At 38.1% G+C, this 22,279-nt stretch overlaps 1 pseudogene; it reads left to right on the top strand.

Annotated features, from left to right (window-relative positions):
- LOC102411341 overlaps nt 1-8,336 on the top strand; it is a 134,682-nt pseudogene extending 126,346 nt beyond the window's left edge.
- The last annotated feature ends 13,943 nt before the right edge of the window (nt 8,337-22,279 follow it).

The raw sequence follows: 22,279 nt of genomic DNA, 5'->3' as shown, positions 1-22,279 counted from the left end.
ATTTTGGGTCCTCTAAGTCTTCTCTTAACAATCAAATCCTGTCTAACTCTCAGTGTTATACAGGAGGAAATCATATATATCAATGAGGAAGCTACATTATTCCTTGGGACCTAACCAGCATCTAGGCACATATTTATAAATATTATATATGTAATCATCTGTATCTATTTGAAATGGAATATGAATACATTCTGATACTACCACCCCATCTACTACCACATAGGTCATTCTCATCTCATCCCCCTGCTCATCTATAAACTCCAATGTCAAAATGAAGAGAACTGGCTCCCACAAACCACCAGCTGTTTACTTAATTTAATTCCAATGTGTGTATATGGTAGAATCACAATTACCAACCCATATCCACATTTCCTGGTGGCTCACGTGTTAAAGAATTTGCCTACAATGCAAGAGACTTGGGTTCGCTCCCTGGGTTCGGGAGATGCCTTGGAGGAGGAAATGGTGACCCACTCCTATATTCCTACCTGGAGAATTCCATGGACAGAGGAGCCTGTTGGGCTACAGTCCAAGGGTTGCAAAGAGTTGGACACAACTGAAGGGACTTATCACCACACATGCATATGGATTTCTGCAATCACATGGTCTGTTCAACTATTGAAGGACATCTTGGTTGCTTCGAATTTTAAAGAAAGTATGACTAGCTGTTATAATTACTTGCATGCAGTTTTTTTGTGTGGACATACATTTTCAAATCAGTTAGGTAAATAAATACCTAGGAATGTGATTTTTGGATTGCATGGTAAGGCTATGTTTGGCTTTGTAAGAAGCTACCATATTGACCTCCAAAGTGGCTGTCATTCATCTCACCAGGATGACAGTTTTTGCTGGTCTGAATTCTCATCAACATGTCATTTTGTCAACTTTTGTCATGCTAGCCATTGATATTGATGTTTAAATATTGCTTTTGTTTTAACAGTTGTAATTGGTGTGTTGCTGCTAAGTTGCTTTAGTCGTGTCCGACTCTGTGCGACTCTATAGATGGCAGCCCACCAGGCTCCCCTGTCCCTGGGATTCTCCAGGCAAGAACACTGGAGTGGGTTGCCATTTCCTTCTCCAACACATGAAAGTGAGAAGTGAAAGTGAAGTCGCTCAGTCGTGTCTGACTCTTAGTGACCCCATGGAATGCAGCCTACCAGGCTCCTCCGTCCATGGGATTTTCCAGGCAAGAGTACTGGAGTGGGGTGCCATTGCCTTCTCCGAATTGGTGTGTAGTGGTTTCTAATTTTTAAATGTATGTTTCTCAATAATGAATGAGGTAGAGCATCTGTCGTATTCTTAGTTGCACCTGTGTATCTTCTCTAGTGAGTTGTCTCTTCAGATAGTTTGCCCATTTTTTCCCAGCAGATTGTTTGTTTCCTTATCATTGAGCTTTCAGATGTCTTTGCATACTTTGGATGCATGTTCTTTATCATATTTGTATTTTGCAAATATTTTCTACAAGTTATGGCTTGTTCTCTTAATAGTGTCTGTTATGGACATCCATTTGCTCTAACACCATTTGTCAAAAAGACGAGCCTTTCTCCATGGAATTGCCTTTTTTTGGTAGATTCAATGCAATCCCTATCAAGCTACCAATGGTATTCTTCACAGAGCTAGAACAAATAATTTCACAATTTGTATGGAAATACAAAAAACCTCGAATAGCCAAAGTGATCTTGAGAAAGAAGAATGGAACTGGAGGAATCAACCTACCTAACTTCAGGCTCTACTACAAAGCCACAGTTATCAAGACAGTATGGTGCTGGCACAAAGACAGAAATATAGATCAATGGAACAAAATAGAAAGCCCAGAGATAAACCCACACACCTATGGTCACCTTATCTTTGACAAAGGAGGCAAGAATATACAATGGATTAAAGACAATCTCTTTAACAAGTGGTGCTGGGAAATCTGGTCAACCACTTGTAAAAGAATGAAACTAGAACACTTTCTAACACCATACACAAAAATAAACTCAAAATGGATTAAAGATCTCAACGTAAGACCAGAAACTGTAAAACTCCTAGAGGAGAACATAGGCAAAACACTCTCTGACATACATCACAGCAGGATCCTCTATGACCCACCTCCCAGAATATTGGAAATAAAAGCAAAAATAAACAAATGGGACCTAATTATCCTTAAAAGCTTCTGCACATCAAAGGAAACTATCAGCAAGGTGAAAAGACAGCCTTCAGAATGGGAGAAGATAATAGCAAATGAAGCAACTGACAAACAACTAATCTCGAGAATATACAAGCAACTCCTACAGCTCAACTCCAGAAAAATAAATGACCCAATCAAAAAATGGGCCAAAGAACTAAATAGACATTTCTCCAAAGAAGACATACAGATGGCTAACAAACACATGAAAAGATGCTCAACATCACTCATTATCAGAGAAATCCAAGTCAAAACCACTATGAGGTACCATTTCACACCAGTCAGAATGGCTGCGATCCAAAAGTCTACAAGCAATAAATGCTGGAGAGGGTGTGGAGAAAAGGGAACCCTCTTACACTGTTGGTGAGAATGCAAACTAGTACAGCCACTATGGAGAACAGTGTGGAGATTCCTTAAAAACCTGGAAATAGACCTGCCTTATGATCCAGCAATCCCACTGCTGGGCATACACACTGAGGAAACCAGAAGGGAAAGAGACACGAGTACCCCAATGTTCATCGCAGCACTGTTTATAATAGCCAGGACATGGAAGCAACCTAGATGCCCATCAGCAGATGAATGGATAAGAAAGCTTTGGTACATATACACAATGGAGTATTACTCAGCCATTAAAAAGAATACATTTGAATCAGTTCTAATGAGGTGGATGAAACTGGAGCCTATTATACAGAGTGAAGTAAGCCAGAAAGAAAAACACCAATACAGTATACTAATGCATATATATGGAATTTAGAAAGATGGTAACAATAACCCTGTGTACGAGACAGCAAAAGAGACACTGATGTATAGAACAGTCTTATGGACTCTGTGAGAGAGGGAGAGGGTGGGAAGATTTGGGAGAATGGCATTGAAACATGTAAAATATCATGTATGAAACGAGCTGCCAGTCCAGGTTCGATGCACGATACTGGATGCTTGGGTGGATACACTGGGACGACCCAGAGGGATGGAATGGGGAGGAGGGAGGAGGGTTCAGGATGGGGAACACATGTATACCTGTGGCGGATTCATTTTGATGTGTGACAAAACTAATACAATTATGTAAAGTTTAAAAATAAAATAAAATTTAAAAAAAAATCAGTTGTCTCTGTTTGCGTGGATCTATTTTTGGGCTCCCTTTTCTGTTCCATTGATCCATATGTCTGCTCTTTCACAGTACCACACTGTCTTGTTTACTGTAGCTTTATAGTAAATCTTGAGTTTGGTAGTGACACTTCTGTTGATCACAGGTTTGTTTATTCACTAATATTACACTTCTTAAATACATACCCTTCTAATCTTGAAATCAGGCAATGTGAGTCTTCCAATCTTCTTTAGTAACGTTGTTGATTTTCATCTTTTAGCTTTCCATATAAACTTTAGAATCAGTTTATAAATATTTTGAAAATCCCTTGCTGGGACTTAGATTGGGATGACATTGAATCCATATATTAAACTTTGAAGACTTGACATCTTAGTTATAGTGAGTTTTCCAGTCTATGAGCAGAGACTATCCTCATTTATCATTAATTTTTCTTGAGGATCTTTTTAAGATCTTTGTGTTATTTAGAGATGTCCTACTTAAATTCTAAATATATAAGGGATATCCTGCTTCATTTCCATTATTTACTTCTAGTTTATTTATTTGATATCTATCATTTCAGATATGTTAGAGTTTGTGTTTTAACCCAGAGAGTGTATATATTGGCCAATGATTCATTATTCTTGAGAAAAATATGTATTCTGCTATTGTTGGGTGGAGTATTCCATAAATGTCAGTTAGGTCAAGTTATTTAAAAATAGCCAAGCAATTTAACTTTATAGGATTCACATTTTTCATTTAAATTCTGTAAAATGCTAGCTATGGTTTGAAAGTTTACCAAATCTGTTTTGTATTCAGTAGGCTATATGTTTCTACTACATAGGGGTAGAAAAGAGATTAGATAGAATTTTTAAAAGATGAAGCATATTCATTTCAATATACTACATCCTGGTGATTTTAATTATTATATTCAGCATGAGGAGGGCACACATACACATGAGCAAATGAAAAAAACAGTAACAGCAAGATCTGTTTTATGACCAAGTGGAGAAAAAAGTTAAAGGACCCCCAGTTCTATATAGGTGATACATTCATGCTGCTGCTGCTAAGTCGCTTCAGTCGTGTCCGACTCTGTGGGACTCCATAGACGGCAGCCCACTAGGCTCCCCCGTCCCCGGGATTCTCAAGGCAATCACACTGGAGTGGGTTGCCATTTCCTTCTCCAATGCATGAAAGTAAAAAGTGAAAGTGAAGTCGCTCAGTCGTGTCCGACCCTCAGCGACCCCATGGACTGCAGCCTTCCAGGCTCCTCAGTCCATGGGATTTTCCAGGCAAGAGTACTGGAGTGGGGTGCCTGCATAGTAGAAAATATTGGAGAACCCTCATCATTCCCTAGAAAGTTAAAGATTAGCAATTTAGAATAAGTCAGAATCCTCTAATTCTGAAAAGGTTAACCTAAGCAAAGTTCTTAGGCATCTTTTGCTTTAAAGCAAAAGACTATAATCAGAAATCACCTAAAGATGCTATAGGTCCTTTTCTTTAGTAATCACAGAATTGAAGTTTTCCTAAGAATCTACCAACAATGCTTAAGCTATTATAAATTCCCTTTCATAAAACGTTCTCTTATTATAATGTTCATTTGAATATATATTAAATTGTTGATTACCAGTTTCTCACTTCTGTGCTCTGAATGTCATTTGACTTGTCCTAAGTATCTGAAGGGTCAGTAATGTTAAGAGTAATTTTTTAGCTGATAGTGTCTGTGACTGACACTTAAAAGGAGGCTGCATAATTTTTAGACTTTTATTTCTCCACTTAAAAGCATGTTCTCTTTTGTTCTCTTCTATCTCAAAGTCATGCAGTTATTTTCCATTTTTAGCACTTTTATTCTATTTACTCTTGAAAATTATCTTTTAACACTTCTCAATTTCAACTAATGTAAACTTACTATATTCTGAAATAAAGTGAAGGTTGTTTATACTTCGAACTCTCTTCAATAAATTGAATATATTGTTAAAAATTATATATAATCTTAATTCAATCAAAGAAATTAAACTCCATTAGGATCTTATTCTATCATGTTGCAAAAGATGACATGAAGTTTTTAAGACCTCTCATTCCTTTCACATAGCATGTAGCATAGATTCATAATATCTTAGATCTGTTTGGGTTATAAAACAAATTGTAATCTCAATAAGTATTCATGTTTTTACAATAGACACTTTGTTCATTTATACAAAATACATTTTCAGGTATCACCAGCTATTCACAGCAGAGACTAGGCTTAAGTAAAATTTCATTTTTTTTTCTTTTCTTTCCCATGTCAGTACATAATTTTCCATTTTGTTAGCTCCAGGCTTGTTTATTTGATTTACCTGTTGGGGAGAGGGAATGCATGTCCTGCCTTTCCTTGAAAGTATAGCATTTGACTCTGCCACGAATGGTAAGAGATTAATAAATAGCTATTGTGGTTGTCTGTAAAGAACCTGCCTGCAATGCAAGAGACCCTGGTTCAATTCCAGGGTAGGAAAGATCCACTGGAGAAGGAAATAGTAACCCACTTCAGTATTCTTGCCTGGAGAATCCCATGGACAGAGGAGCCTGGCAGACTACAGTCCATGGGGTTGCAAGAGTTGGACACAACTTAGCGACTAAACCACCACCATTGTGGTTGTGGTACTTTTATCACTTCAGTTTACCTTTAAAACAACCCCGTGAATTAGGGGAAACTACTGTAGTTTTTAAATTTTATAGATGATTACATAGACAAAGCTTTTTAGGACTAATAGTATGGTCTTTGTGGAGTAACGTCAAAAATTCAGTTCATTGACTTCTAATAATCGTGCATTTTCCACTGAAAAATGTTGCCTTGTCCAATAATATTTGATTATTTTTCTCTTGTGCTTTGGAAATGTTCACCATATTGGTAACTGGGAAAGGGAATAGCCTCATCCCCAGAGTACAGTACTATAATAGGACAAGGGGAAAAAAAGATTTAGAAAGTAAAAGATTATTGGAATTTCAAAGCTGATAGAATTCATCCATACAGGAATTATGAAGTTGTTTAGTAGTTCTGTAGTTTTTTAGGAAATTTAAATTAAGCTATCAAAAATTAAGAATTACCTATCTTTTGGTCCTCTTTAATGATGCATTGATCTTTCAGCATTTCTTAAAGCCTTTTAATCAGAATTCTTCTCATGTGAGATTAAATATTTTCCTGATATCTGTCTTCTAAATTTAATTGCCTTGAAGTACCTTACTATTACAAGTAATAACCTGATAAAAAATAATAAATAATGGTGACCTGGCACATTTAGAATAACCAACAGTATAATACAATATCTCTTTTAGATTTAAAATATAGTTCTAAATTATGTTGTAGTGTAAAAAGCAAATATAACAGAAGTGGCATTAGTGATCATTGTACCAAAAGTAGTAGTTTATATAGTGAGAATGTTGGCACAAATGCCAAGAAGCCTGCATCCTCATCACCTATCAATAATTGTCGCTGTACTCTTGGCCAGGTCTTTTATAAAATTTTAAATCATTTTTGTATTGTTTCTTTTTTCCTTATATGACATGACTGACTTTACCTCTACATTCCTTTCCAACTCTAATATGTTGAATCTACCACCTCGACATCTGTGTTTTGCTTAGAGGTGTTATCAAATTCAGTTATTTACAAATGAAGGTTTAATATGCTTTAAGAAGGAAGTTGGGATGTATGAAATGTGACCAAACCCATCAATGGTAATGAACTAATAAAGAAGAAACAATAAGCCAACGAAACCACATTGGAAAAACACTGAGTTGTATAAACTTGAAACTTATGGAGAAGATAAACCATTTCCAACAGCATGTTTCTTTGAATTCTGAAGACATTCTATTATGGGAATTTAGCAAATGTTTAACGAATGAAAGAAAAGAGAGTGTTAATTTGAAACAATGAATGTAATTAGATTCTGAAAGTTAGGTTAATTGAATCTCCTTGAGCTATGAAAAAGAATCTGAATTCAGGAAATCAGAGGTCCAGTTCAAATTTAACTCACGTTTAGTTCATAAGCCTTTTACGGCCTCAAGTCACTTTCCTCCAGGAGCTCTTTTTCAAAAGTGAAAAATGAATGAAGAGAGCTTTTCTGAATGTGGAGTGAATTTAGGCCAAGAATCATGGAAAATAAAATGAAAGAATATTATAAAATGGATTAAGTATAACTTTGTGACTTCAGTCATATTGGGGGAGGAGAGTGTACAACAGATGCCTAGTTTAACGTGTGAAATACAAAATGTGTAGAAAAAGCTTCTTATGACAGCACCCCGTTACATATGAGGTCTCAAACAAGGAACTGTACAGACTGTTAACTGAGGCTATGAAACTTAAGGGGAGTTAGATCCAATGTATTCCTTCTTAGATAATTTTGAAACTCTCAGTTGTCTTCATTTTTCATTTTCATGTAGTTTTTGCTATAAATCTTAGTGTCATAAGCATAGCACAACTGATGGCAATATCATTTGAATTACTAGGTTTTTAAAAATTGTCCTTACTAGGTAACTGGAATTTTTAAACCTAAGGTTGTAAAAAAATTAAATATCATAACACATTTTCAGAGAGCATGAATATAAATATGGCAGAAAATGTATATAAACTCTTCATGTATTTACTTGATTTCATGAGTGCAAGTTTGTTTTCTAGAATGTATTTTAGGTTTTAACAATGATTACTTAGAATTTATAATCTTAGTGCATGCATTTTCTGAGAACTGAGTGATTATAGGTGCAGAATGGTGAATGAATGGAATAATTGTGTACTTTTGTTCAGAGGTGAAAACATGTTATGTGTGTGTGAGAGAGATAAGGATACAAATAGTTGCCACTTGTGAAAATAGACACCTTTGTCTTAAAATACTATATTTTCCATTTGTTCCTTTTTTGCTTTCTCAAAAGGTTATTTAAGAAAAAAAACACATGTGGAATAAAAATCTGGAGTATCAGGGATTTTAGTTGCAAACAGCATAATGAAAGTATATTGCCTAGCCTAAAGAATATCTGCTGCTGCTGCTGCTGCTGCTGCTAAGTTGCTTCAGTCGTGTCCGACTCTGTGCAACCCCATAGATGGAAGCCCACCAGGCTCCCCTGTCCCTGGGATTCTCCAGGTAAGAACACTGGAGTGGGTTGCCATTTCCTTCTCCAATGCATGAAAGTGAAAAGTGAAAGTGAAGTTGCTCAGTCATGTCCGACTCTTCGTGACCCCATGGACTGCAGCCCACCAGGCTTCTCTGCCCATGGGATTTTCCAGGCAAGAGTACTGGAGTGGGGTGCCATTTCCTTCTCCGAAAGAATATCTAGATGGGCTAAAACCTGGGAGTCCACACAGCTGGAGATAGTGACATGGAGGAGAGATAGCTAAAGGCAGGTGTGCTGCCTTCAGTGGGCACAGACTCTGCAGACAGTAAGCAGTGGACACAAACTTCACACAGTACCTCTGATATGTCCACTTCTGGAAGCCAGATTGCCATGATGCCTGGTTTTGTGTCACTAACTTATGATTGATATCAGTGCGTGTGTTTGCCAAATGCTAGGTGACTTATCTATGTCCTCACTTTACTGAATTATAAGGCTTTAAAATGTGTGGGTGACATAATATCATGTCCAAAGGCAAATACCTACTCCACTGGCACCAGCAGACCATGTGGTAAAGTCTTTGCTCTAAAATTGGGACAGATTAAAATCACACAAGTTAAAAATTCACACATCTTTACTATCTGCAAGATGTAAGCCTGTTGAGCTATCATATCCAAGGTTTCAGTGGAAAGAATGTTGGAACTGACACTGCTGTTGTTAGGTAGATAAATATCTGTTGAGAAACACTCCCAGTTTCTAATTCTGCACATAAGGAACTTGGAAGGCACCCCTCCATCCTAACAGTAAGTAAAAAGCTAAACAGACTAAAGACATAATAACTTACTGGATCTGTAAGAGAGGAGAGAGCACAGGGAAAACCACAGCCCCCAAGATTGGAGAAACAAGTGAATATAGGGAGTCACAGGGGGAAACTACCATGGGCATCAGTGCTCCAGTAGGAAATCCTGAACTGGAATTGATGAATTTCTGGAGGCTTAGTGCAGTCAACTCTGAGAGATAAAAAGTCCAGAGGGACCCAGTCCTAGGAAGTTTCCACCTTAGTAACCTTTTTATTGGGCTTCAAAATCACTGCAGATGGTGACTGCAGCCATGAAATTCAAAGACGCTTATTCCTTGGAAGGAAGGTTATGACCAACCTAGATAGCATATTAAAAAGCAGAGACATTACTTTGCCAACAAAGGTTCATCTAGTCAAGGCTATGGTTTTTCCTGTGGTCATGTATGGATGTGAGAGTTGGACTGTGAAGAAGGCTGAGCGCCGAAGAATTGATGCTTTTGAACTGTGGTGTTGGAGAAGACTCTTGAGAGTCCCTTGGACTGCAAGGAGATCCAACCAGTGCATTCTGAAGGAGATCAGCCCTGGGATTTCTTTGGAAGGAATGATGCTAAAGCTGAAACTCCAGTACTTTGGCCACCTCATGGGAAGAGTTGACTCATTGGAAAAGACTGATGCTGGGAGGGATTGGTGGCAAGAGGAGAAGGGGACAACAGAGGATGAGATGGCTGGATGGAATCACCAACTTGATGGACGTGAGTCTGAGTGAACTCTAGGAGTTGGTGATGGACAGGGAGGACTGGCGTGTTGCGATTCATGGGGTCACAAAGAGTCGGACACGACTGAGCAACTGAACTGAACTGAATCTTTAAACATTAGGGTAAGGTAAATACAAAGTATGTAGAAATGTAAAAGAATGAGAATTAGAGCTGAAATAAATGAAATTTTCAAATGGAAATTAATGAAGAAAATCAATAAAACCAAAAGCTGTTTCTTAGAAAAGATCAATAATATCAATAAACCTCTAACCCAGGCTAAGAGAAAAAAAAATGAGAAAAGACCAAAGTTCTAATATCAGTAATGAATGAGAGAAGAACATCACAATAGATCTCAAGGAAATTAATAGGATTCTAAAGGAATAATATGGACTGCTTTATGCTTACAAATTTGATAACCTAGATGAAATGGAACAATTCCTTTAAACACATGATCTTCCAGACAAGAAAAAGATCAGTGGTTGTGGGGGAAGGAGAGAAAAGAGATGAACTGGCGGATCACAGAGGATTATTGGGAAAATGAAAACACTCTGCATGGTGTTATAATGGATATATGTGATTATGTGAAAGTGAAAGCATTAGTCGCTCAGTCATGTCTGCCTCTTTGTGACCCCATGGACTGTAGTCCCTCAGGCTCCATGGGATTTCCCAGACAAGAATACTGGAGTAGGTTGCTATTTCCTCCTGCAGGGTATCTTCCTGACCCAGGGACTGAACCTTTGTCTCCTGCATCTCCTGCATTGTGGGCAGATTTTTTACAGAGTAAGTCACCAGGGAAACCCATATGTGATTATGTATTTGTCCAAATCCATAGAATGTGAGGCTTCCCTGGTGGCTGAGATGGTAAAGAATCCACCTGCAGCGCAGGAGACACATAAGAGATGCAGGTTCAGTCCTTGGGTTGGGAAGATCCTCTGGAGAAGGGAATGGATACCCATTCCAGTATTCTTGCCTGGAGAAGCCCATGGACATATGAGCCTGGAGAACTATGGTCCATAGGATTGCAAAGAATCAGACACGACTGAAGCAATTTAGCATGCAAATTAATGCATAGAATGTGCAACACCAAGAATGAGCTCCAAGGTGTATTATGGACTTTGAGTGGTTATAATGTGTCAATGCAAGTTCATTCTTGATAACAAATGCACTATGTACCGTTCTGGTTAGTAATATTGATACTTGTGGCATCTATACATGTGTGGGGGCAAAGTGTACATTGAAAATATCTCACTTTTTTGGTAAATCTAAAACTTGTTTTTGAGTCATTAATTAATTTGTCATTCAACACACTCAGAGAAATATATAGGGATATGAGCTTAAGACAAATCAGGACTACCTCACATCTACTCACCCAAACCTCATTCTTCACTGTATGTACTTATCACACATTTAATTATTTTGGTTAGGAACAAATAAGATAAAACATTTAGAAAATGTGATTTAGTCTTTTTTCCACTGCTTTTTATATTGATAACCTACTATAATTCAGCAAATAACAGTACTTTATAATAATTAATAGTTTACTACATGCTAGTGCAGCCATGAAATTAAAAGACTCCTTGGAAGGAAAGTTATGACCAACCTGGATAGCATATTAAAAAGCAGAGACATTACTTTGCCAACAAAGGTCTGTCTAGTTGAGGCTATGGTTTTTCCAGTAGTCATGTGTGGATGTGAAAGTTGGACCATGAAGAAGGCTGAGCGCCGAAGAATTGATGCTTTTGAACTGTGGTGTTGGAGAAGACTCTTGAGAGTCCCTTGGGCTGCAAGGAGATCCAACCAGTCCATTCTGAAGGAGATCAGCCCTGGGATTTCTTTGGAAGGAATCACGCTAAAGCTGAAACTCCAGTACTTTGGCCACCTCATGGGAAGAGTTGACTCATTGGAAAAGACTCTGATGCTGGGAGGGATTGGGGGCAGGAGGAGAAGGGGATGACAGAGGATGAGATGGTTGGATGGCATCACTGACTCGATGGACATGAGTCTGAGTGAACTCTAGGAGTTGGTGATGGACAGGGAGGCCTGGTGTGCTGCGATTCATGGGGTCACAAAGAGTCGGACACGACTGAGCGACTGAACTTAACTGAACTGAGGCACTGTTTTGGGCTTCCCAGATGGCACTAGTGGTAAAGAACCCACTTACCAATGTAGGAAACATAAGAGATGGGGCTTCGATCCCTGGATTGGGAAGATCCTCTGGAGGAGGCAATACTAACTCCAGTGTTCTTGCCTAGAGAATTCTGTGGACAGAGGAGCCTGGTGGGCTACAGTCCACAGGTCACAAGGAGTCGAACACGACTGAAGCGACTTAACATGCACACATAGGCACTGTTTTACATATTTTATAGCTAGTAACTCAGTCATCATAAATTACAAAATATTTACTGAAATCTTTGGTCCTGTTTTACAAACAGAGGAATAAAGTGTTGAGTTGAACTACATTGCCTAAGACTGTGCAGCTAGTAAGTGGAAGAACTGAGGTTGAAGCTATGCAGGCTGGGTGGAGACTGTTCCTTGGTTCAGTTCTATTTTGCCTAAACTTGACCCTAGAGCAGGAATCAGGAATGCAAGGGAAGGCAATTAGCAGCTGTGAATTTAGAAATGGATATACTGATAAAGTGTCAACAGGTGTTTCATAATTAAAGTGACTGTACATCCATGTTTGCCTGGGACTATCTTGAGTTATTAAGAGTCATGTTTTTTTCTCAAAATTACTTTGTTTGAGAAATAACAAATTTATAAGTAATGCATTTGTGCTGTTAGAATACAGGTTTACATTTCAGAGTTATCAATAAACAGAACATGAAGTATTGAAATTCAGATTACCGGAGAGCCTCTTTTTCTTACTCTTTGGAGGATAGCTGTTATACACACAAAATTAAAGCATGATAACATAAATATATGAAATATTTGGGGGTACCCATACAAGTAGAGATTATTTATTGATACGCTTGATGGAATCAATGCATGCTAAATTTTTCTTTCACATATTTACACAATAGGGAAAGCATTCACTGACCTACTTTCCTGTTTTTAATTTAGTGTTGCATTTTAGTGAATGAAAGCCGTGGGTTTTAATCTTATCTCCCATTTGATAAATTGTTAGAGAAACACAAAACTAGAAGAACAGAGCTTCCAGTTTGTTTTAGGGAAAATATGTTTTATTAATTAAAATATTTTCAAATTTAGCATCATTCCTCATATGAATGGTGTGACCCTTTATTTAATGTGTGACTAGAAAATGTCAAACACCCTTTGTGAAAGGAAATATAACATACATCGATTGTAGCTCTAAGTTTATTATTTTATCAACTGAACAACCTTGTCAACCCTCATCTCCTCCCAAAATAAACTTAGAAAAAAACTTTCAGGAATAATTTATAGATCATGAATTAAATAATAAAATAAATCCCTCTCATTCATATAACATGGTGATAATAAATTATGTATTTTTAATTTGACCCATCAAATTAATTAAGTTCCTCTGTAAGAGATCAACAAACATTTAATATAAAATATTTTAAACCTATTTATATAAAACCAGTAAGCTACTGACCTAAAAAAGTAGCACACATAGAAGAACAAGATTTTCATAAAAGAACAATAACACATTTTTGACAAGCTTACTCTAAAAATAAAGCTTGAATGTATATAATTTGCATTGGGTAATTGGTATCATCACTCAGGGTTGGCTGGCAATAAGTTTTTGTATGTATGTATGTATTTCATAAATCTCATGTTTTTCATTTTTGTCTTTTGAGTAATGTTTTCTGTGCTTGTTATTTGAGGTTATGAGTGATGTTAATAAGACCATCTATTATAAACACAAGAAGCATCAACCTTGTCATCACCAGGGCACCGGTTAACATTGCCTTTTAAAAAACACAGGAGGGAAATCAGAAGAAGTGATTTAGTATTCTGAAGTAGAAAATTAGCTGTTTAAAAGTATTTTAATATTGTAAAGAAATTTTCCTCCAGTTAAAAAATAAAAAAAAATTATTACACATTTTCTTAAAAAGTATTTTACAATGTTGATGTTAGTTGCTAAGGCATGTCCTACTCTTTTCGGTAACCCCATGGGCTGTAGCCCGCCAGGTTCCTTGGACCTATGGGATTTCTCAGGCAAGAATACTGGAGTGGGTTGCCATTTCCTCCTCCAGGGGATCTTCCTGGCCCAAGGATTGAACCATGTCTCCTGTGGCTCCTCCATTGGCAAGTGGATTCTTTACCACTGAGCCACCTGGGAATCCCATTTTACAATATATCAATACTATTTCCAAATGAAAAGGGAAATCATGAGTGTTTCAAAAGATACAGAGTTCTCTTTTAATTCTCCAAAGCTTATGTGGTTTTCTAACAATATTCCAATTAATTGTAATGGGTGTTTGCAACTCAAATGCAAATCAGTACTAAAGAAAAAATTCAGAAGTCAATTTTCAGTAGTGTTTTGTTGAAATACTATTAACAGAAAATTCCCATTTATTGGCTTTTCTAGTTCATGGCTGTTTTACCTCTAAACATTTTGTTTCTTCCTAAAGATACTTCATTTGTACTTTATATACAGAAGGGTAAGGATTTTCTTAATAGATAAATAATTGAAGTGAACATTTCAAAATACTATATTAGCTTTCTATATTTCCGTTTGATGAAGCCTCCTTTTGGAGAGAAAGTAAACAGTAACTGTATCCACTCTAAGCAGTATCGGTGTATTAATATATGCAGTGGGTTTCCCATTCAAAGCCTGAAAGTCCCTTAGTCAATTTACTTATCACCTGGTTATTGAAAACAGAGCGTGAATTCTTCCACCTTTCTTCTTTAGTTTGCAGTGCTTTACAATACTATTGACTATGCCAAAGCCTTTATGTGGATCACAATAAACTGTGGAAATTCTGAAAGAGATGGGAATACCAGACCACCTGACCTGCCTCTTGAGAAACTTGTGTGCAGGTCAGGAAGCAACAGTTAGAACTGGACATGGAACAACGGACTGGTTCCAAATAGGAAAAGGAGTACATCAAGGCTGTATATTGTCACCCTGCTTATTTAACTTATATGCAGAGTACATCATGAGAAACGCTGGGCTGGAAGAAGCACAAACTGGAATCAAGATTGCCCGGAGAAATATCAGTAACCTTAGATATGCAAATGACATCACCCTTATGGCAGAAAGTGAAGAGGAACTAAAAAGCCTCTTGATGAAAGTGAAAGAGGAGAGTGAAAACGTTGGCTTAAAGCTCAACATTCAGAAAACGAAGATCATGGCATCTGGTCCCATCACTTCATGGGAAATAGATGGGGAAACAGTGGAAACAGTGTCAGACTTTATTTTTCTGGGCTCCAAAATCACTGCAGATGGTGACTGCAGCCATGAAATTAAAAGACGCTTACTCCTTAGAAGGAAAGTTATGACCAACTTAGATAGCATATTGAAAAGCAGAAACATTACTTTGCCAACAAAGGTCTATCTAGTCAAGGCTATGGTTTTTCCAGTGGCCATGTATGGATGTGAGAGTTGGACTGTGAAGAAGGCCGAGTGCCGAAGAATTGATGCTTTTGAACTGTGGTGTTGGAGAAGACTCTTGAGAGTCCCTTGGACTGCAAGGAGATCCAACCAGTCCATTCTGAAGGAGATCAGCCCTAGAATTTCTTTGGAAGGAATGATGCTAAAGCTGAAACTCCAGTACTTTGGCCACCTCATGGGAAGAGTTGACTCATTGGTAAAGACTCTGATGCTGGGAGGGATTGGGGGCAGGAGGAGCAGGTGACGACAGAGGATGAGATGGCTGGATGGCATCACTGACTCGATGGATGTGAGTCTGAGTGAACCCCGGAGTTGGTGATAGACAGGGAGGCCTGGCGTGCTGCGATTCATGGGGTCGCAAAGAGTCAGATACAACTGAGCAACTGAACTGAACTGAACAATATTATAGTCAGACCAGATCAGGAGTAGAAAAAATATATATAGATAGGTAAGTGGAAAACAGAAATTGGAAACACAAGAATGAGCAGGGTTTGATACTAATTAATGTTGTCAGCCTTTGGTCATGTGCACCCCAAAGAGATAAGAATTAAGCTAGTTTGTATGACTAGCATTCCTGGGATTGGCTTTCATTGGTGCTTGTTTTTGGGATGGCAGGAATGGAAGTCCAGAGCTTGGGACTAATTAAACAAGAATTCATAAACATGGGGCCACTCTCAAACATGGAGTTTAACATCCTGGCAAAGCCTCAGAGTTTGGGACAAGTTCACTGCTAGGGTATCTCTTAGAAACCTGGAGAAAATAATTGTCCACACTGAGCAAAGTGGAAATGCCTGAGTTTGCTTAGCATGCAGTACAAAAAGAGATCAAAATGGTTCAGAAAAGTGATCCTGCAGGAAGCCAGATATTAGGTGAGACCACACCACCCACCAGAGGGTTCTGTTCTGCAAGAATGCCCAAAGGTTACATTCATTCACCAAAACCCTCAGAAACACATTGGTGAAAGTGATACTGGTACCATTTTGTTCAGTGGTAGCTTTCTTCTGTAGGCCAGCACTGAAGGTAGGGCAGGTGATCACAGAGCTTGATGGCACAACCATAGAGAAGCTGGGACCCCAAAGCAGGAGACAGGAGGTGGGAGTTTATAACTTCCAGAAGCCAGGGGACAACAACTGCTATAGTGACTGGCACATCCGAAAGATCAGCCAGGGTCCTGAGCCGCGGGAATTAAGGAGAAGGTTACTAGAACACAGTGTCTTTCAGAGCAAATGAGGAGATTCCCTGGTGGCTTAGTGGTTGGGACTCAGTGCTATTACTACCAGGGCCCGGGTTCAATCCCTGGTTGGAAAAATAAGATATCACAAGCTTTGTGTCAAAAAAGAAGCAAATTTATTGGATGGAAAATAGATTCAAATGGAAGTATCACTTCTTTTTCTTCTTAAATCACTTGTGTTTGCACATCTTCCTTTTCTTTCATTGGGAGTATATTTATCCTGTTGTATTATAAATGTCTTCAGGATTTTATATATATATATATATTTATCTTATATATGTGGACATATCAGTGTTCTCTCTCTCTCTATACATATATATATATATATATATATATAATTCTTATATATACAGACATATCAGTCTTCTCTGTCAAACCAACAGAAGCTGATGGTATAAAGAGAAATCACCATAGTCTATTCATCTTTTTATTATTCAGTGTATGTTTCTCCACCATTTGTGAGCACCCAAATTTATTCATTCATTCATTCATTTATTCAGTCACTTATTTGATGTCTATTGAAGGTGTGTTACGTGCTAGGTTTACTGGAGATATAATAGTGAAGACCACAAAATTTCTGCCCACTTGGCTTTTAATGTTCTGGGAAAAAAGGAACAGTAGAGAAATTTTTGTGTAAAGTATCAGTTAGTGATCGTTATTCTAGAGAAAAATGAAACTGTGCTAGCGGGATGGGTGGCCAAGAGTTCAAGTGGGGTATAGCTTTATTTCACTCTCCTCTCTCTGGCCCCATTAAATTATGGTTTCAAAGTGAATAATTTTCATCCTTGTCTGCATAAACTTTTTAAAATTTATAAGGAATATTAGTATTCACAAATTGTGTTAATTATGGAATAAAAGATCCCATCATTGTTTGGTAGAGGAAGCATTTGAAGAAATCAGATAAAAAAATTTACTTCCCTGTGGACCAGCACTGGGTTACAGCAATGTCTTGCACTCTTTAGGATAAATTATAAGGCTTGTGAAAACAGAATTAATTTAAACTTCTATTTGATCATTATAATAAATGTGTTCAGAGCATCCAGTTCGAAACAGTGATTTCTTCAAAGATGTAGATTTGAATATTCATGGGCAAGCAAGTAAGTCAACCAGACATCCGGGTGCTTGTCTCAGGTTTTGATTTCCATGAAGTGTTTAAACACTGACAGAGTCAATTACTGTCATCACCAGCGAAAGCCCGTGCTACAGCCTTTTTTCTGTCTTAACCGTAGCCAGACAGTGATGGCTGCCACTTTAGTGACAATACGCTAATAATCTCACACACTGTTAAACTCTATCACACTAATAGCCTAATTTAGTCAAAGCCAATGCCACACTGATCTTACAGGAGTTTCCAGTTCAGAGAAGATAGAAATTATCTCCAAAATAGATACAGTCAATGGCTCTTCTCTCTCTCGCACACCAGAGAACATGTAATGTTTTTCCCCTTGCTATTTGAAAGGTAGTTATCCTGCCCGCTAACAAATACCTCAGTCTTCACTGGCATTTGCTGCTGCTCTGAAAAAGGCATTTGAAAGCAATTTGAAAAATGGCAGTGGGGTTATTTGGAAGACCTGATGTTCCATGGCATTTTTTATCATTCTGCCTTTTCCCAGTAGCTGGGTAAGAATGGTAGTGTGACAGCAAGCTTCCTAACCTTATGTGACCTGGGGTTAATTAGCTTGCCTGGGCCTGTGGAATCATCTAACATGAGCCAAATAGAAAAGAAACGACAATATAAATTACAGAACATTCAATTTTGAACTGAATTTTTGCTTTGACAGATGCATCCCATACTGTAAGTTCATTGTTACTCAGAAAAATAAGATTTTAATTTTGAAAAGACAGTGGTTATATATTGTGATTAGCTTAGGGATTTTGCTAATAATATGAGAGAAACATAACTTGTTGGTAAGTATTGCTCTTACATCACCAGTAAAGTGATCATATAACAGTGCTGAGTAACTTAAAATTGCTTGAAAGTCTTATTTCCAATTGGATCAAATGCACTCTGCTGTAGCCATCTGCAGGCAAAACTATGTTAGGTGATGGGAAAGTCAAGGAAAACGCTGGAGTGAAAAGCATTCTTTAACTAGATGCTGATAATTGTGACCAGATTGCTTGTGCTCTAGTCTAATGTCAGTATAATCCTCAGTTTGTATTTATTCAAATATGATAAGGCAACAAAATAAAAAGAGGCTAAATTTGAGGGTTCGGTGTTAAGAAATATGCCTGTGTTGAAATAGCTTAGAACTGAGAGAAATATCATCAGGGGCACGGGTAAGACTACTGGTGAGTAAGAACTGAAAAAGTATGGTTTGCGTGTTGTTCTTTCTGGTTGGCCCTTTAATGAGAGAGCAGATATTCAGCCGATAATACCTCTTCTGTCATCCTAGTAATGGGTGCTTTGGGCTACAGCTCTCTGGTTACCTCCAGATGCTTAACTCCATAAAGTATATTAATGGCATCAACAACTAGGATGAGAATAAATGGGATAAATGAAACTCTATCACCAGAATCAGTTCATTGGGTACAACAAAATCTGAACATGGAACAACATGCTTCCAACTTGTAAACTATTGACCTTCTTCATCCAATTGTTTCTGTGTCATTCATATTAAATACACCTAGAAATCCAGTATTTCTCCATAAGGTTAGCCAGAAATTATTTATTAGATTGTCATTGTTGTGTAAGCTATAATTGTTGTTTTCTTTCTCTGAATATAGGTCTGCTGCTGCTGCTGCTAAGTCGCTTCAGTCGTGTCCGACTCCGTGCAACCCCATAGATGGCAGCCCACCAGGCTCCCCCGTCCCTGGGATTCTCCAGGCAAGAATACTGGAGTGGGTTGCCATTTCCTTCTCCAATGCATGAAAGTGAAAAGTGAAAGAAGTCGCTTAGTCTTGTCCAACTCTTTGCGACCCCATGGACTGCAGCCCACCAGGCTCCTCTGTCCATGGGATTTTCAGGGCAAGAGTGCTGGAGTGGGTGGCCACTGCCTTCTCCATCTAGAAAATATCAATTATACACCGATCCTTTACACAAGTTTTGATTTTAGTAGTTTTCTCTGAGTAATTAAAATCTTGGAAAATGTTTTTTCATGGCCATGGAATAGGGAAGTGATTTGTAGGCTTCCCTATTTTTCAGAGTTAAATTTACCCTAAAGCATTTCTGCAAGAAATTGTAAAACAAGATATTCAAAAGGAACCAAAATACAGAAAATGCAACAAAGGGTTTCTGGCATATACTTCTTTATTCTGAAGCCTAAGATTAATGATAAGTAGCATCATATTACAGAAAAACATTGTGGAAATATTCCAAGTATTCCTGCCATGTTCAACAATCACTTCTTATTGCCTAAACAAGTACATCATTCTAGCAGTGCTTTTCTCTTCCCTGCATATTTTATTTTTCCTTTCTACTCGGTCATTACCATCAGCAGACTTTTCTCTTTCAAAGTCCTTTGACCTGACCTTTGCCTCAAGTTTCTGTCCATTCCTCTGTTACTGTTTATAGCAAAGTTCGTTGAGAGTGTTCACCACAGTCGTTGATTACAATGCCTCTTTAAGCTCCCTTTAACCTCTTCTAATCAGGCTTTTACCCCAACATGACACTGTAACTCTTGTGAAAGTAACCAGTCACCTTCATGTTATTAAATTCAGTATCAGTTCTCAGTCATAATCTTAATTAATGAGGAGTTTCTGGAACACTCAGAAGCTTTTCTTGGCCTTCAGGAGACCACTGCTCAACTGCCATGGTGCTTGCTATATTCTCTGTTATTCATCTTTTATTAAAGCTCATAAATGCGGTACTGAATGAAGGCTACTGTGCCTTATAAGCTTGATTATCTACCAAAATTCAAGACTCTTGCTACTACCTGATCATTTGTAGATATTAAAATTTGGTGTCATGAATAGAACTGTATTCAGACCTAAGGCTATGAAGTAAGATAAAGGAGAGAAAACAATCTGTGAGGGGCTTTTGATCCCAGGGTAGTTGCTGACCCATTCTCAATATGAAGCAGCAAAACCTCTTTGTCAGAGGTTTTTTTTTGCTAGTTTGTTATTTATGAATGAGAAATTTCAACTCCTGTGGTATTGGCAAAAAAAATCATGAAGAAAGGAAAATTTGGAGAAGAGTGAGGAATATTAGTTGCTGCCTAATTGTTTACATTAAAGTGAATAAATTTTCTAAAAATGTAAGAAAAAGTAAGGAGTCAAAAATATTAGGGAAAAGAAAAAAGGATGTTTCTGTACACCAAAAGTTCTGTTGGGTGTTTGGAAAACACAAGCTTCAGTTATGATTCTATTCAGGTATGGCCATTAGTCCCTAGCCATCCTCCTAGGCACACAGTGTAGTAGAGAGGTGATCATGGAAAGTTATGAAGAGTGCAGAGGAGAGTGCCATTGCCTTAAAAATACTATGATAGAAACTGTCTGATGAATCTTTGCTATCTTTTGTTGTTTTTCAGTCGCTCAGTCATATCCAAATCCTTGAGACCCTGTGGACTGCAGCACGCCAGGCCTCTCTGTCCTTCACCATCTCCTGGAGCTTGCCCAAACTCATGTCCATTGATTTGGTGATGCTATCCAACCATCTCATCCTCTATCACCCCCTTCTCCTTCTGCCTTCAGTCTTTCCCAGCATCAAGGTCTTTTCTAATGAGTCAGTTCTTTGCATCAGGTGGCCAAAGTATTGGAGCTTCAGCTTCAGTATCAGTCCTTCCAATGAACACCCAGGACTGATCTCATTTAGGATGGACTGGTTGGATCTCCTTGCAGTCCAAGGGACTCTCAAGAGTCTTCTCCAACACCACACTTCAAAAGCATCAATTCTTTGGTTCTCAGCCTACTTTATGGGCCAACTCTCACATCCATACACTACAACTGGAAAAACCATAGCTTTGACTAGACGGACCTTTGTTGGCAAAGTAATGTCTCTGCTTTTTAATATGCTGTCTCGGTTGGTCATAGCTTTTCTTCCAAGGAGCAAGTGTCTTAATTTCATGGCTGCAATCACCATCTGCAGTGATTTTGGAGCCCCCCCAAATTAAAGTCTGTTACTGTTTGCATTGTTTCCTCATCTGGTTGCCATGAAGTGATCGGGCCATATGCCATGAACTTTGTTTTTTGAATGCTGAGTTTTAAGCCAACTTTTTCACTCTCCTCTTTCACCTTCATCAAGAGGCTCTTTAGTTCCTCTTCACTTTCTGCCATTAGGGTGGTATTATGTGCATATCTGAGGTTATTGATATTTCTCCCGGCAGCCTTGATTCCAGCTTGTAACTCATCCAGCCTGGCATTTCTCATGATGTACTCTGCATTTAAGTTGAATAAGCAGGGTGACATTATACAGCCTTGATGTATTCCTTTCCCAGTGTGGAACCAGTTCGTTGTTCCATGTCCCTTTCTAACTGTTGTTTCTTTTTTTTTTTTTAATTTTATTTTATTTATAAACTTTACAAAATTGTATTAGTTATGCCAAATATCATAATGAATCCACCACAGGTATACATGTGTTCCCCATCCTGAACCCTCCTCCCTCCTCCCTCCCCATACCATCCCTCTGGGTCGTCCCAGTGCACTAGCCCCAAGCATCCAGTATCGTGCATCGAACCTGGACTGGCAACTCATTTC

This window comes from Bubalus bubalis, chromosome 8, assembly GCF_019923935.1.
Source record: "Bubalus bubalis isolate 160015118507 breed Murrah chromosome 8, NDDB_SH_1, whole genome shotgun sequence".
NCBI lineage: Eukaryota > Metazoa > Chordata > Mammalia > Artiodactyla > Bovidae > Bubalus > Bubalus bubalis.
The sequence above is the reverse complement of the archived record's forward strand: the minus strand, read 5'-3'. Positions and strand labels throughout refer to the sequence as shown.